The sequence below is a fragment of the Triturus cristatus genome, chromosome 3_1 (assembly GCF_964204655.1).
Source record: "Triturus cristatus chromosome 3_1, aTriCri1.1, whole genome shotgun sequence".
NCBI lineage: Eukaryota > Metazoa > Chordata > Amphibia > Caudata > Salamandridae > Triturus > Triturus cristatus.
In genome coordinates this window covers 827746219-827761860 of record NC_140583.1, presented here as the reverse complement: position 1 = coordinate 827761860, position 15642 = coordinate 827746219, and positions in this window count along the sequence as shown.

The following is a 15642-nucleotide window of genomic DNA, read 5'->3' as shown; positions in this document are numbered from 1 at the left end:
GGGGCAGGGCAGGAGCAGCAAGATAGCCATGGAGGTCAGGCAGGATGGGCACTAGAAGCAAGACACACCATGACAGTGAGACGGTGATGGCATACACACAGACCATGGAGGGAAGGTGGGAGGGGGTTAGGGGCAACTAACTGACCACACAGGGAAGGTGGTCATGGTAGCACAGAAGACCATGCATGGCAAGTGGGAGGGTTAGTGGCAGAACAATGGCTATGATGTGCAAGAAGGAGGGTGCAGGGGCATGCACAAAGGACGATGGAGGATAGAAGGGAGGGTCAGGACCTGTGCACAGACAAGAAAGTTCAGGGGAAGGGGCCTCACAACAGACCGCACGGGGCAGGCAGGAGGAGCAGTTGCAGCACAACAGACCAGGGAGGGCAGAAGGGTGTGGCAGTACAATGGACCATGTAGGACAGGAGGAAGAGGATAGGGGCATGGCATGTGGACAGGCAGGGTGGAGGTGGCAGGGACAGGTTACAGTCATCTGACAATGCTAGACAGGTGGGAGGGGAGTGGCAGCTCAACAGAACACTCAGAGTAGATAGGAGTGGCAGGTCCATGGAACATGGTGGGCAAAAATGATGGAGCAGGGGCATGCACAAAGACATCGGAGGGCAGGTGGAAGGAGAATAGGGGCAGCAAGCTAAGCACAGAGTTTAAGCAGGAGGTCAATGATGGGGCATAGAATTGGGCAATGGAGGGCAGGAGGAGTGGACTGGTACATCATACTAAATTGAGGGCAGTGGCAGCACATCAGACCATGCATGGCAGGAGGGAGGAGGCTAGTCCATGGATTCACACAACAGAGGATAGGGAGGAGGGGATGGGGCAGCAAGCTAACTGTTCAGAGAAGGCGGGTATTAGGAACGTTATTGTTTTTAAAACGTGTGTCTGTGCGAACTACTTAAAATATGAACAAGTATGCAGCATAATCTCACTTTTATTCAGGAAGAAGAGGACGTTTGTGACTGTTACTCCGGGCTCACTTGGCAGAAACACCCTCTGACCCTCCACCCCCTATCGCAAAATGTAATGCCCGTGAAAAGGGTAGGTGAACACAGTGTTATATAGAACATAGTCCTGAGAGCACGATTGAAAATGAAAACTAGATATAGTGTATGGTATAAACTATGCACCAAAAAGTGTGATATAAGATGAACCGGGCATGAAATATAATATGCAATACATTGTGCGCAATGACAGATACATTGGAGAGCGTGAGATAGCACAGGCACTAGCGCGTGCTATGCGATATGCGCCTTGGAGTGTAATATGCACAGGTCAGTGTTGTGTAACCGAGCTAGTCTCTAAAGTTGTAATATAAAATATGTGCTGGGGAGTGTAACGTTGCATATGCACTGTGACAAAGGACTGTTGGTGAATGAGTGGATGTGCATGTGGATCTTAGAATTACTGAAGAGGTTGTTGTAACTGGTATTGGTATGTCCATTGTTTTGAAAATTTTAGTCTCTATTTTTGAATGTGTGTATCAAAGGTTATATTAGGGTGAGAGGAGGTCTGCCACTCTATCACAAGGATGATGTCATCAGTGATGTCATCAGTGATGTCATTTGAGATGTCATGAGTGATGTCATGAGTGATGTCACAGACCATGTCATGAGTGATGTAATATGTGACGTCATCAGCAGTGCATTGCGGGCGCGCGAGTTATAGTTAGCTGAACTAACTATAACGGGGGAATTTCAATGGTTTTGTACAAGTGAAAAGTCCAGCTAACTATAACACCCCTGAAACCTATGGTTTTTTCAGTGAATATATATATATATATATATCCACATATCGACCAAGATTACTGGAGTCCCATTGGCCCGTAGACAGGTGGCGGGTTCAGTCGGGCAGGTCTCCCGGCATGTAATGTAGCACACAAACGTCTTCTTCAAAGAACAACCCGCACTCGGAAATAAACCACAAACGTTTAATCCTGTAGGTTACGCGTTTCGACAGCAAGCTGTCTTGATCACACAGTATACTACAAGGTGAGGAGGCATTACATAGACGTAAAAAGTGATGACGGACTTAATGTTTGACAAATGAATAGCGATCATCATGGCAGCCATATTTCAATGTACTTGGGTTATATTAACTTAGATACATGCGTACCTCAAAAAAAAAATTGATGTCATCTCAATAGATACAATTCGATCAGTGCAACATTCGTATGTATAGTTAGTTAAATACATGTTAATTTCCGGTATTTAAAAGAAATATACAACAATTTTAAGCTGTCTAGTACATCAAACGGAAAAAATGGGAAAATTACCAATTAAGATCAGCCATTTGAAGCCTAGATAGAAAATGCAATTGCGCAGTATTACGCTAATTCTTGGCTGAAAAAACTCATATTGGTATATTTGGACTATAATATACTGTACTTGTTATGCTGTCCCCAAGTGGGCCAATGTAATAAAACCTACATGCCATATACGTATGAACACCAATGTACCATTACATGGAAAGACATTTTTTCTACATGATCACATAGATATGCTACATATACATTTGCAAACATACTTAAACCTTAGTGGTATAATGTTATGCAACCCAATACTCAAATCCAAATGCGTCTAATATACTAACATCGCTATTCACCAAAAAACTTTGAAAATAAGTAAGCCTTTAAAAACCAGAGACGTGCCCAAAAGGAATAAAGAGATAACTAGCTTATCTTATTTGAGGAAGAACCACAGACCATGGAAGAAAGGTTTAGGGAAGCCGGAATGGATGAGACAGTCCGCTGACGGTACGACCCCTCCTTTCTTCCTGTATATGAAACAAAATTATTTGTGTTAAAATGAATATTAGGTCCACTATTAAATTGCATAGTGAAAACTAATGGGTTAAAAAGTATTACATCTTAAACAGAAACAGAATCAGCATGTTACAGATAGCTAAATAGTACAGATGAAAGGAATTACAGAAATTGATAATACCTCAATCAAAACGTAAGTGTGTATTCAGTTCCTCATCTAAATTGTTGCCTGTGGGGTACTTCATTTCTAATTCAATTATCCATTTGGATTCTCGTTTACGAAGTTGTAAAGTTCTATTACCTCCCCTGGGACCACTGTGAACTTGTTCCAACACAAAATATCGCAATTGCGAACTGTTGGACAGATGGAATAGCTCGAAATGTCTGGCAATGGGATAATGACTATCTTTTTTATTTATGGCGCGTAGATGTTCCAATACTCTTTTTTTCACCATAAAGGTAGTGCTCCCCACATACCATAACTCACATGGGCATACCAGCACATATATGCAGTAAGTGGTACTGCATGTTAAGAATTGATTTATATTCCTGGGCAATTTTTGACCCGGGATATTGAAAGACTTAATCATGTAGCTATTGCGGCAAGCTTTACAATGCCCGCATGGAAAAAAGCCTTTAAGGTTGTGTTCACTGGTATTGGCCATTGGTGTTATGTCGTTGTGGACAAGAATATCTCTAAGGCTGCGCCCTTTTCGGTATGTTATTTTAGGACGACGGTGAAAAGTAGGGCCCACGATGGAGTCACTTGTCAAAATTTCCCATTTGTCTGCAAATATCTTGTGTATTTGCCCTGAATTTCCATTATAGGTGAGAATAACCCTGTTAGTTTCATCCATATTAGGGGTATTCTCAGTCTCCTCTTTAGTACTAAGAGTTTGGTTACGGTCAATTTGATTGACTCTATCGATGGCTTTTTTTAAAACCCACTTAGGATAGCCTCTATCCAAGAATCTCTTAGTCATGACTTCCTGTTCTGATTCGAAGGGTGCGGTGGTACTACAATTTCTTCTCGCTCTCAGCAGTTCCCCAAAGGGGATACTCCACTTAAGGGTATCTGGGTGGCTGCTGAGGGCGTGAAGAAGAGTATTACCCGCCGTGGTTTTTCTAAAAAGACTGGTTTGAAGAGTATTGTCCTGAGGTGTAACTAGGAGGTCAAGAAATTTAATAGAGACTCTACTCATATTACTTGTGAGTGTAATGTTATAGTTGTTGATATTGAGTCTCTCAATGAATCTTTCCGCTAATTCCTCAGTGTCAGTCCAAATCACAAATAAATCATCTATATAGCGAAGCCAAATCTTGACTTTGCCAAAAGATGAAAAAAAGACTTCCGTCATTTCTGATATCTTCCTCCCATTTTCCTAGAAAAAGATTTGCAAAAGATGGAGCAAAACATGTTCCCATTGCTGTACCAAGTATTTGTTTATATATGGTACCATTAAACATGAAAATGTTATTCGTGAGGCATAAGTACATCATCTCTGTAAGCATTCTAGTATGTTCTAGATATTTCATAGATCTCTTTTTTAAAAAGTGATGACATGCTTCTATGCCCTGCTTGTGATATATAATCGTGTAGAGAGAATTTACATCTAACGTTATCAAAAGGTCAGTTGGTTCCCATCTAACATTCTCAAGTTTAATGAGGAAATCCTTAGTGTCCTTAACATATGAAGGAAGTCCTGTTACATATTCCCGAAGGAAATGGTCCACATACTTTGAAACATTTTCCAGGGCACTACCTATGGAGGAAACAATAGGTCGTCCTGGTGGCAAAGAAGGGTTCTTATGTATCTTCGGCAGGAGATACAATATTGATAGTTTGGGAAAATCTCTTTTCAAAAAGCAATATTCTTCCCAAGTGATGTAACATTTTTGTTCCCACTCTTTCAATTTTTCCCAGATTTCGACAATACTGGCATTGTAAACCTCCATATTCACTTTGAGATAAAATTTTTGATCATTAAGTTGTCTTTCTGCTTCCGTAATGTACATATCTCTATCCCAAAGGACAATGTTCCCTCCTTTGTCAGCTGGATGGATAACGATATTCACATCTTCTGCTAGATTAGTCAAAAGTTTCTTTTGTTTGAAGGATAGATTTAACTGTACTTTCTTATTGGTTTGGTGTTTCAATTTCAACAGAGCTTGTGTGACTACTTCTTGGAAAGTGTCAATATTGTCGTGGGGGAGGTTAGGGTAAAATATTGATCGGGGTTTAAACTTTGTGGGGGCAGCAGAATCTGTAAAGATGTCAGTCTCCCAACCCTCAATCTGTGTAGCCGTTACGGTTTCTTGTTCCATAACTAGATCCTGTATATCTGCAATATTTAGATTAGGAAATGGTCCATTACTATGGTTGTTTCTATTTACCTGATGATCACGTTTATATAGCGCATGCCATTTCTGCAGTTTTACTTTTCGTACAAATTTATACAGGTCTATGCGGGTATCTGCATAATTAAAAACTTCCGTTGGGCAGAAAGTAAGACCAAGACATAAGGTACTTTTCTCCAGAAATGTCAGTTGTCTGTTACTAAGGTTAACAATTGTTTTATTTACCGTATCTGGATCCATTACTTCATGTATCTTGAGCCTCATGCCTTGTATCCCATGGGCTCTTTTGTGTTGGTCTTTACATTCCCTTTGTTTTCTGCGTTTCCGTCTTTGTTTACTCCTCCCCTCCCTCTTCCTCTTCCATGGCCTCTGCCTCGTGATGCTCTCCCCCTCCCTGATGGTGACTGTGGCGTCGATCTCGGTATTTGTCGGCCTCTTCTTAGAATTCGGAATTCGTCTAAAAAAGTCGCTGTTTTACCCAGGATTGGTCTTTCAGATGTTGAACTGTCTGTCGAGACTGAATTCTCATTATCAGACCCACTGGTTTCTATTACAACAGTTTCTGCCTCTAATGTTGTAATTTGTACGGGCTCCATTATTTGTGGTAAATCCTCATACAGATAGTGATATTTGTGGCTGTACGTAAGAATATGGCCTGACCCATAGTCTACGCAATCTCTGTGCAGTTTTCTTTGTTTCCGATTTTTTATATCTTCCTCATGTTGTTGTAATTTAGGTTTCAATTCGGACAGGAATTTATTAATCATGTCTTGCTCACTGTTATTAGATAACTCTGCTTCCAGGGTACTGATTTCTAATAAGATGTTGTCCCTGTCTTCCCATGCATATTTTATAAGTATCTTTAACATATTCCTTGAACTATTTGCTGAATTCTCCTGCCAATCTTGCAACATGCGGGGATTTTGCGATTCGTATGAAGGCATGATGTAAATGCGAAGGCCTCTGGGTACCATCTGTTTATCAACATAGTCCTGTAGTGAAATGGCTTCCCACCATTTCGCAATTTCAGACTTTTTTAGTTTTTCCAGACGTCGTAGTTTAGAATTCAATGATGTGTCGACTTGTTGAGGGTTTTTTACATTAGTTCCTTTCCCCGGTGCACGTGCCAGAAGAGTCACTGCTGCTGCTTGGCGTTCCGTTTCTGTATTCATGCTGATAAAGAATATATGTCTGTGAATTAATGTGCCTTTTCAGAAAAAATGCACATGCGTAATATGCAGAAAATTGAGAAGTGGACACTTGTCCCTTGTTGATGTGGTCGTTTTCCCCTCTAAATAATTAGAGGTTCCTGTTGCCGCACAGATATATTTTTTTCTGAATACTAGGAGTCTGCTGATGGCACGTCAGTCACCTCTATTCAGTTACGGAGGTACTGAATAGATATAGCTTAGATTTGTAGGAAACAAGCTCCCAAGTGTTATCTTATATCCGCAATTTGTTATTACGAGGAAAAGGGGCACTTGTCTTGATTCCAAAATTCTTGAAGCGTAAATGCCAGTTCCGAGGAAACGGTGTCTCCTAAGCATTATGACGGGCAGGGACAGGGCGCGTCTGCTCCCAAACGCCCACCTCCCCCCTCCCAGTCACCCACGCTCCTGAAACGGGAAAAAGGAGACTCCTACCTCAAGGATACTTCGGTGACTGCCACTGAGCAAGCAAACTACAAATCAATGTTCTTTCTCCACAGATATGGTAGCAGCCGGCCGTGAGGACTCCTCACATTTCATATCCACATATCGACCAAGATTACTGGAGTCCCATTGGCCCATAGACAGGTGGCGGGTTCAGTCGGGCAGGTCTCCCGGCATGTAATGTAGCACACAAACGTCTTCTTCAAAGAACAACCCGCACTCGGAAATGAACCACAAAAGTTTAATCCTGTAGGTTACGCGTTTCGACAGCAAGCTGTCTTGATCACACAGTATACTACAAGGTGAGGAGGCATTACATAGACGTAAAAAGTGATGACGGACTTAATGTTTGACAAATGAATAGCGATCATCATGGCAGCCATATTTGAATGTACTTGGGTTATATTAACTTAGATACATGCGTACCTCAAAAAAGAAATTGATGTCATCTCAGTAACCATAATGCCTTGCCTGCGCACGCCCACATGGGCGGGACTCTAACTAACCAATAAAGCGTTCCGAAGCTACTTGGGTGTTTCACTGTGTTACTTGCATGCCATTGACAAAGGGCTTACGGCTTGAAACGCGTTTGGCATATGCAAACAGGAGGATGCTAAGGCTCGCTGTGGCTGCTACCGCTGGATATGCTGAGCGGTAACCTTTCTACGCGTGATTTCTCTATGGGGACACCCTGGCTTTTTGTGTATTGCGGCTAGTCCGGCCGCTGAGATGTCCTGCCGCTAATCTTTGGTGGTTCCTGGTGCTGGTTATTACTAGCACGCTTTGGGAGTGGAAAGGGCCTCATTCCAGGGTCGTATTGGGAGCAACACAGCGTTTCTTTTGTTTGACTCCACCCAAACGGGTTGACATTTTTCACATTGTGAGGCCCCCAATCCACTTGGGTATCAGGAACGTGAGTTTTATGCAGATGGACTTCAGTTACCATAATGCCTTGCCTGCGCACGCCCACATGGGCGGGACTCTAACTAACCAATAAAGCGTTCCGAAGCTACTTGGGTGTTTCACTGTGTTACTTGCATGCCATTGACAAAGGGCTTACGGCTTGAAACGCGTTTGGCATATGCAAACAGGAGGATACTAAGGCTCGCTGTGGCTGCTACCGCTGATATGCTGAGCGGTAACCTTTCTACGCGTGATTTCTCTATGGGGACACCCTGGCTTTTTTATATATATATATATATATTCACTGAAAAAACCATAGGTTTCACACATGTTATAGTTAGCTGGACATTTCTCTCATACAAAACCAATGAAATTCCCCCGTTATAGTTAGTACAGCTAACTATAACTCGCGCGACCGCAATCCACTGCTGATGACGTCACATATTACATCACTCATGACATGGTCAGTGACATCACTCATGACATCACTGATGACATCTCAAATGACATCACTGACGATGTCACTGATGATGTCATCCAGTGAATGTTTATTTTTCAAAAAAATTTATAAATATAGGGAAAGGCCTGTTTAAGAATGATTGGGTGTACAAGTGTGTAAAGGGTTGATTTTCTGTGTTGTGTAACTGACTCGACAAGTGAGTCCTTTAACTACATCTTACTTTAGACTAGTGCATAAACTGTATAAATGTTTTGTATGTGTCTGTGTGTTGAGGTATAAGTCGTGGCATGGTTTTGTGAATAGCTATATAAGTGTCTATATGGGTTTTTGATTGCTTGTCTCAGTATCTTTATGAGTTCCTACGTTTTTGTGTGGGTAAAGTGTGTGTGAGTGTGCATAGATGAGTGAGTGTGTGATTCTATGACTGGATGTTATTAAAAGTGCATCTCTGAAGGACTGTATGGTTGAGTGAGTGTATGTATGGCTGTATTATGGTTTGAATGTATGTCTCAGTGGTACATTTGTGACTAACTAAATATGAAAAAGGCATAATATATGTGTGTAAGAGTATATAAGTGGTTAGATGTGAGAGTGTGTAATTGTGACAGTGTCTGTATGGATGAATGTGTGCTTGTGTCAATGATTCTAATTGAGCATAAGAATATGATACTATTTTTGTGAGTGAGTGAACTTGAGTGTGTTTAACTGCATTAATGAGTAAATGGCAGTGTGATTAATTGTTTGAATGACTAGGTGTGAGAGTACCTCTATGGATGATTGTTAGTGTGTGAGTGTCTATATAGATATATGTATAAATTTATATGATACTTTTTTATGGACTGAATGTAACTATGAGTGACTGTACAGGTGAGTGTGTAGAGGTGAACGAAGGTCTTAAAGTTTTTTTTTAGGTATGCAGTTATTAGTATTGCATTATTTATGGATTTGAGAATGGAACTGTGTAATTTTCAGTTGGTATATGAATGGTTTTATAAGGGTGTGAGAAGATGTGGTAATTTATCACATTGATGTCTTGAACAGTGACATCGTCAGTGATGTCATTTGAGATGTCATCAGTGATGTCATGAGTGATGTCACTGACCATGTCATGAGTGATGTAATATGTGACGTCATCAGCAGTGGATTGCGGTCGCGCGAGTTATAGTTAGCTGTACTAACTATAACGGGGGAATTTCATTGGTTTTGTATGAGAGAAATGTCCAGCTAACTATAACGTGTGTGAAACCTATGTTTTTTTCAGTGAATTTGCAAAGTTTTTTAAATGCTAATTCCTAACTATAACGTGTGTGAAACCTATGGTTTTTTCAGTGAATTTGTACGGTTTTTTAAATGCTAATTTTTGAATTATTAAATTAAATATATATTTTTTTTTATAAAAATAAAATTCCTATGTATTCATTTATATATTATCTGTATCCTTTTATTTGTTTTTGCTCTTTTTTTTAACTTTCAATTAGGATAAAGTTGAACAGTTTATTTTATTTTTGCAATTCATTTTTCTCCACTTTTTTTTTTTTTATATAAATTCTTGGGGTGCGCGCTCTGAGCGCGCACCTAGTACGTTTTCGTACGTTTTTTATGAATACCGTCGTACGTTATTTACGTACGCATACATACGTTATAGTGCACGCTGGGAGCGCGCACCCAGTACGTATGCGTACGTACGTACGCATGCGTGCGTGCGTCGTACGCGCTCCACGTGGTTCACTTCCGCATACGCTTAAATTACGCACATTAACGTTCGCGTATATGCGTGTTCAACGTATGCGCGTTACGTACGCGCATATGACGTATGCACATGCGCTCCTACGCATTCGCGCATGCATAATCACAAGGTGCGCGCTCGGAGCTTGCGCAGTGCGCGCACCTCGGGTTATATGCTTAATAAAACAACACTTCTAATTGGTTATCATTACTTTCAGTTTCTGATTGTTTCAACACCACACCCAATCCCCTCATGGCAAGTCATGTGATCATGAATCATCACTTTTGATTGGTTTGAAGTACTTTCAGTTCCAGATTCTTCCCAAACCACACCTACTCCCCTCATTATTAGTTCTGATTCCTTTGGAGAAGGAGCTATTCTGTTGTTGAGAGACAATGGCTGAACAGCAACCATCTTCAGACACTGAGCAGGACACTCTTGAGAGGCAGAGGAACAGGAAGCAGAAAGACAGCTTTATATGGCAGTTTTTTACTTTCCCAGAGGGACAAAAAAAGGTGAATGCACCGAAAGTTACTTGTACATTGTGTCAAAAAGTCTTTTCACGTGGGAATGCTAACAAGAAATATTCTTTCAGCATACACACAATGACGAGGCATGTTGAGGCAATGCATCTAATATCTTTTCGTCGAGCTTCTGGAGCAAACCCTCCACCTGCTCATCCGACGACATCTGCAGCAGCTCAGCCGAGCACATCTTCGGCAGCTCAGGCGAGCACTTCTTCTGCAGTGGTGCCTTTGCCTTCTTCCACACCTCTTTTTGGACCACCTTGTTTGGCGAGGTTGTCCACACGCTGCACTGATTGCGGTCGACTTATTTCTGTGGGTGAGACCAGTCTTGATCTCATTCAGAGAAAATTTGATGCGCATGAGTGCAGTAGGCCATATATGTTTTTTCTTTTCTTTCGTTTTTCTCTTCCTGTTTCCCTCCATTAACTCAAGGGCTCTTTTAAGAGCCACTTAAAAACTAAACCCCCCAAATTTTTGGGGGGATTTATTTATCTTTTTTTTTTTCGGGTGTGCGCACCCTGCGCGCACCCAAGGATGTTTTTAAAATGTTTTTTTTTTTTTTTTTTAAATTTAATGTACAAAGAGAGGTGAAGAAATGGAAGCATGAAAAGGGAGGATTGAGAAATACAAATATTTTTCACTTATTTTTTAAAAAAAATAACTGATTTGGAAAAAATAATTTTTTTGTATTTTGCAAGGGAACAGAATTTTGTTTTTTCTTTTTTCTTTCTAGTTCTGCAAAAAAAGAAAAAAAGTATTAATATTCAATCATACATTACAAAAAGCATTACATGTTTTTACATATTTTACAAAGCAATTTTTTGCCCTTTTTTTGCTGTTTTCAGAATTTTTTAATTTTCACTTAAAATAGTGAAAACAATTGTATTCATCATTTAACAGCGGGCAAAAAAAAAACAATCTAAAAGATTGTTTAAAAAAAGCCCAAAAACTATCCTCACTAAAATATACCTCGTTATTTTCAATTATAATCCTTTAAAATTACAAAAAATGCTTTCTTCAGATGCAGTTTTTAGTTTTCAAAATTTAGGTTTCAGAAAAATTAAGTAAGAATTGGGTAAATCATAAGGCAAACGTTGCTTGAAAATCAATTGGGAATCATTACACAGTGTCCAGCCTTTTTCACATTAAAGATAAACTGTGTAATGTCCAGAAGTTACAGTAGGTCCTCCATGAAAAATTATTGCAACTGTAACAAAAGTTTTTCCAGAAATGCATCGGTACTTACTTGTAGGTACCAAAAAACACACAATAAACACAAGGGCTCTTTTTAGAGCCACCTTATATCTTTTCACTTAATTGCGAATTTTTATAATTTTTTTGTTTTAATTTTTTTTTCGGTGGGTGCGCGCACTCGGCGATATTTTTTTTCAAAATATAAATCTTTTTTTTGCCCTACAAGGTCCTACTGTGACCCCCTTACAATGCCTAGTGGGTCAATATCTCCCCACTCTGCCCCCTTTTCACGTTCTCCCCCTTTGTTTATCACCCCCTCTTTATGCGAGAGACAAAATGGCGGCCGCCGCTTCCTGATTTCCACCGATTCGAATGTTTACTGACATCTAACAACCAATCAGAAGTGCGCTCGCGCGCACAGGACTTGATCAGTGCGCGCACGCTGCGCGCGTACAGATATATATATTGATTTAAATGCTAATTTCTCAGGAAATACTGAACAGATTTACACCAAACCTGCAAAAGGCACTTCATGGACCTTATGGCTACCACTCTGCCAAATTTACATATTTCTGTTCAGCCGTTCGGGCTGTAGCTGCGACTATAGTCCCTATGGAAAAATGCATGGGCAAAACGCTTTTTGGGACCCTCCTTTTTTCTCGGCCCCCCGCTTGACGATTCACCCTGAAACTTTCATGGTAGTAGCTGAGCGGAGCGCCCCATTAGTTTTGAAAATTTCGCGAGGATTCGTCAACCGGCGCCAAAGTTATTCAAAATAGAATTTAGAGATTTCCTATGGAAACACGGTCCTAACTATAACTACCTACTGGCGACCGCCAGTAGGTAATATCTATAAATATAGTTTCTATTTTCTGATTATGAAACAGCATGTTATTCCAAGTACTTTTACGAGTTTTAAGACAATGGTATTAAGCTCATGACCATTTCCTCGGATTATAAATGCTTCGTGATTGTGGCTATATTTAATTGTTTAAATTACTGTTCCTTTAAAAGATGCTTTTCATTTGGGACTTTTTTTGTAACTGAGGGCGGGTCAAATCAACCTCTTTTTACACACCCTGCACCTATAATCGCATGACCCGGATGAAGGCTTCTGGCCGAAACGTGTAGGTAGTTTGTTTGTTTGTTTCCTGATGCACTTGGCATTTTGCACGCTTTAAAAAAAATTTTAATGGAGCAAAATAACTGAAAAAAGACAAATAAAAATGGTAAACGCTGAACAACTTTTCTTGCCTGGGTTTTTGCTGATGAGAGTGCTGCCTTTCTGTGACCCTCTGGAACTTTTGGTGCTTATGGATTGAGGAATACACTCAATCCATAAGCGATTGATTATATATATATTATATTTATATATATATATATGTATATTCAATGATTGCGGTCGCGTGAGTTATAGTTGCCTGCACTAACTATAACGGGGGAATTTCAATGTTTTTTTACGAGTGAAATGTCCAGCTAACTGTAACGTGTGTGAAACCTATGGTTTTTTCATTGAATTTGCAAGGTTTTTTAAATGCTAATTCCTAACTATAACGTGTGTGAAACCTATGTTTTTTTCAGTGAATTTGTACGTTTTTTTAAATGCTAAGTTACTTTACGCCGTTCGTGGCGTGCGCGTGCCCACTTTACGCAGTTAGTGCCGTGCACGCACGGTGGGCACGCGGTGCTCTACGCGCACCGCGTGCCCACATTATGCTGGATGGGCCATGTGCGCACCGTCCGCACACGGAGGACATATTATGCGCTTCGTTGTGAAAGGTTATCTATTATTTGTTCCACATCGACTATATGCCATGCACAAATGGTGCCCTTCGGGCGCCTTTTGCACACGGGGTGGGGCAATTGTGGATATTGTTTTTTTTTTTTTTTTTTTTTACCGTACGCGTACGGTAAGCGCAATCGGCGTTTAAAAAAAAAAAAAAAAAAAAAAAAAATTGACTTTTTGGCCTTGGGGGTTCTTTTGGGACACCCTAACCATGGATATGTGGTTAGGAGCTGTCTAGTATGCCCCTTTTCATGTTATCCAGCTTTGTTTTTCCTCCCCCCCTCAGAGTGCGAGAGAGAAAATGGCGGCCGACACTTCCTGGTTTCGACCGATTCGAATGTTTACTAAGATCTAACAGCCAATCAGAATCGTGCTCGCGCACGTCACCGTACGCGTACGGTAAGCTTACCGTAAGCGCACGGTAAGCGCACCGTAAGCTGCCACAGATATATATATTGATTTAAATGCTATTTTCTCAGGAACTACTGAACAGATTTACACCAGACCTACAAAAGGCACTTCCTTGACCTGTAGACTACCTCTCTGCCAAATTTCAAGTAACTCTGTTCAGCAGTTCGGGCTGTAGCTGTGTCTAAAGGTCCTATGGAAAAATGCATGGGGAAAACGCGTTTTGGGACCCCCCTTTTTTCTCAGCTCCCGCTTGATGAATCCCCCCGAGACTTTCAGGGTAGGAGCGGACCGTAGCGCCCCATTAGTTTTGAAAACTTCGCGAGGATTCGTCGACCGGCGCCAAAGTTATTCAAAAGAGAATGTTGCGGTTTTCCTATGGAAACAGGGTCCTAACTATAACTATCTACTGGCGACCGCCAGTAGATAATATATATATATACACACACACACACACATATATATATATATATTGGAGTACTATTCCTGTGAAATACTTATTATGTAGAACAGTATTTCCAATTAAATCCTTAGTAGAGTATGAAGTTAGACCCTCAGAAATTTGTATGTTATAAATGTTTTTGGAATACATGAAACTAGATGATAATCTTGCTACAGCATCGTATTGAACATCCTTTCTTTGACAATATTTATTCATTTCTGTAAACTCAAACAGGCGAACCGAGTATTGGGCCCGCATATTAAGAACATCAGAGTGCCTGCTGGTGATGGTCTGATGTAACTTGTTTTCTGTCTGTCAGCGCCCCATAAAAGCTGGTGGTCACAGACACATAAAATAACAAATAAACACACACCCTCTAACAAAACTTATTGAGCATGGCGGGGTCATTATTTTTTTATTTCATCAAACATATTTTCACTTTGGTAATTGGTTCAGTAAGAAAAAAGTTTGTTGAATGCCTCCCTAACAGACGGTGGACGTCCACATTGCTCATTATGTCTTCATTGGAACTTATCTGTTGGTAGATCCTCTGAAAGCAAAGGAGTGATCACTGGCCCAGCGGGGTTCATGTAATTTTGCAGGAGTTAGTTAAGGAAGGGTGGTGAAGGCAATGACCTCCACCACACTGGTAGCTGCTGTCCGCAATCCAAACCATAACTCAGTCCTAAATTCCTAAAATTTACATTATGCAGATTTAATCATTTAGAAACAGCACTTTAGCAAACACTGTTAATACAATTTGCTGTAGCAATATGCAAACATCAGTTCCAGCAGAATTTCTACCTGGAAACTGTTACTTTTAAAAAAAAAACCTTTGACAATTTCACAAAAAAAGCTTGTTTTTATATTTAAAAACCTGCATTTTAATATTGGCAGTTTTGAACTTCTGAATTATACATAAAAGCAACAAAACACATGACTTCAGAAGTGTAATACTAATTATATTACATTATTTGTTTACGATGGGACATGTGAATATTGCAGAATACTTAATACACGGCAACTAATTCTAAAAAATTAGCATAAGATGTATGACTCTAGCATGCAGCACATTTTGTAATTGCAAGATAGATATCAAATCAGCCAAGACAAATTCTGCAAAAACATAAATGTTAATTTCAAACTTAAGAAACAGGCAGAATGATTGTACACATATTGACTGTGAATTTTGCTAAGACTATTAAGAATCATATTAAACAATTTGAGGAAGTGTCGAAAATAACATTTCTGTGATGTGTTGTGTTAAAGGGGGAGAGTCAAACCATATGTTCGCTAGTATGGTGCTGTTTCTCTATCCCCCGGCAGTACTGCACTTTAGGGTGCCTTGCGCCCACACAAATATCCTTGCACCTTAGTGATAGGCTGTGTGGACGATGGGAAGCATAT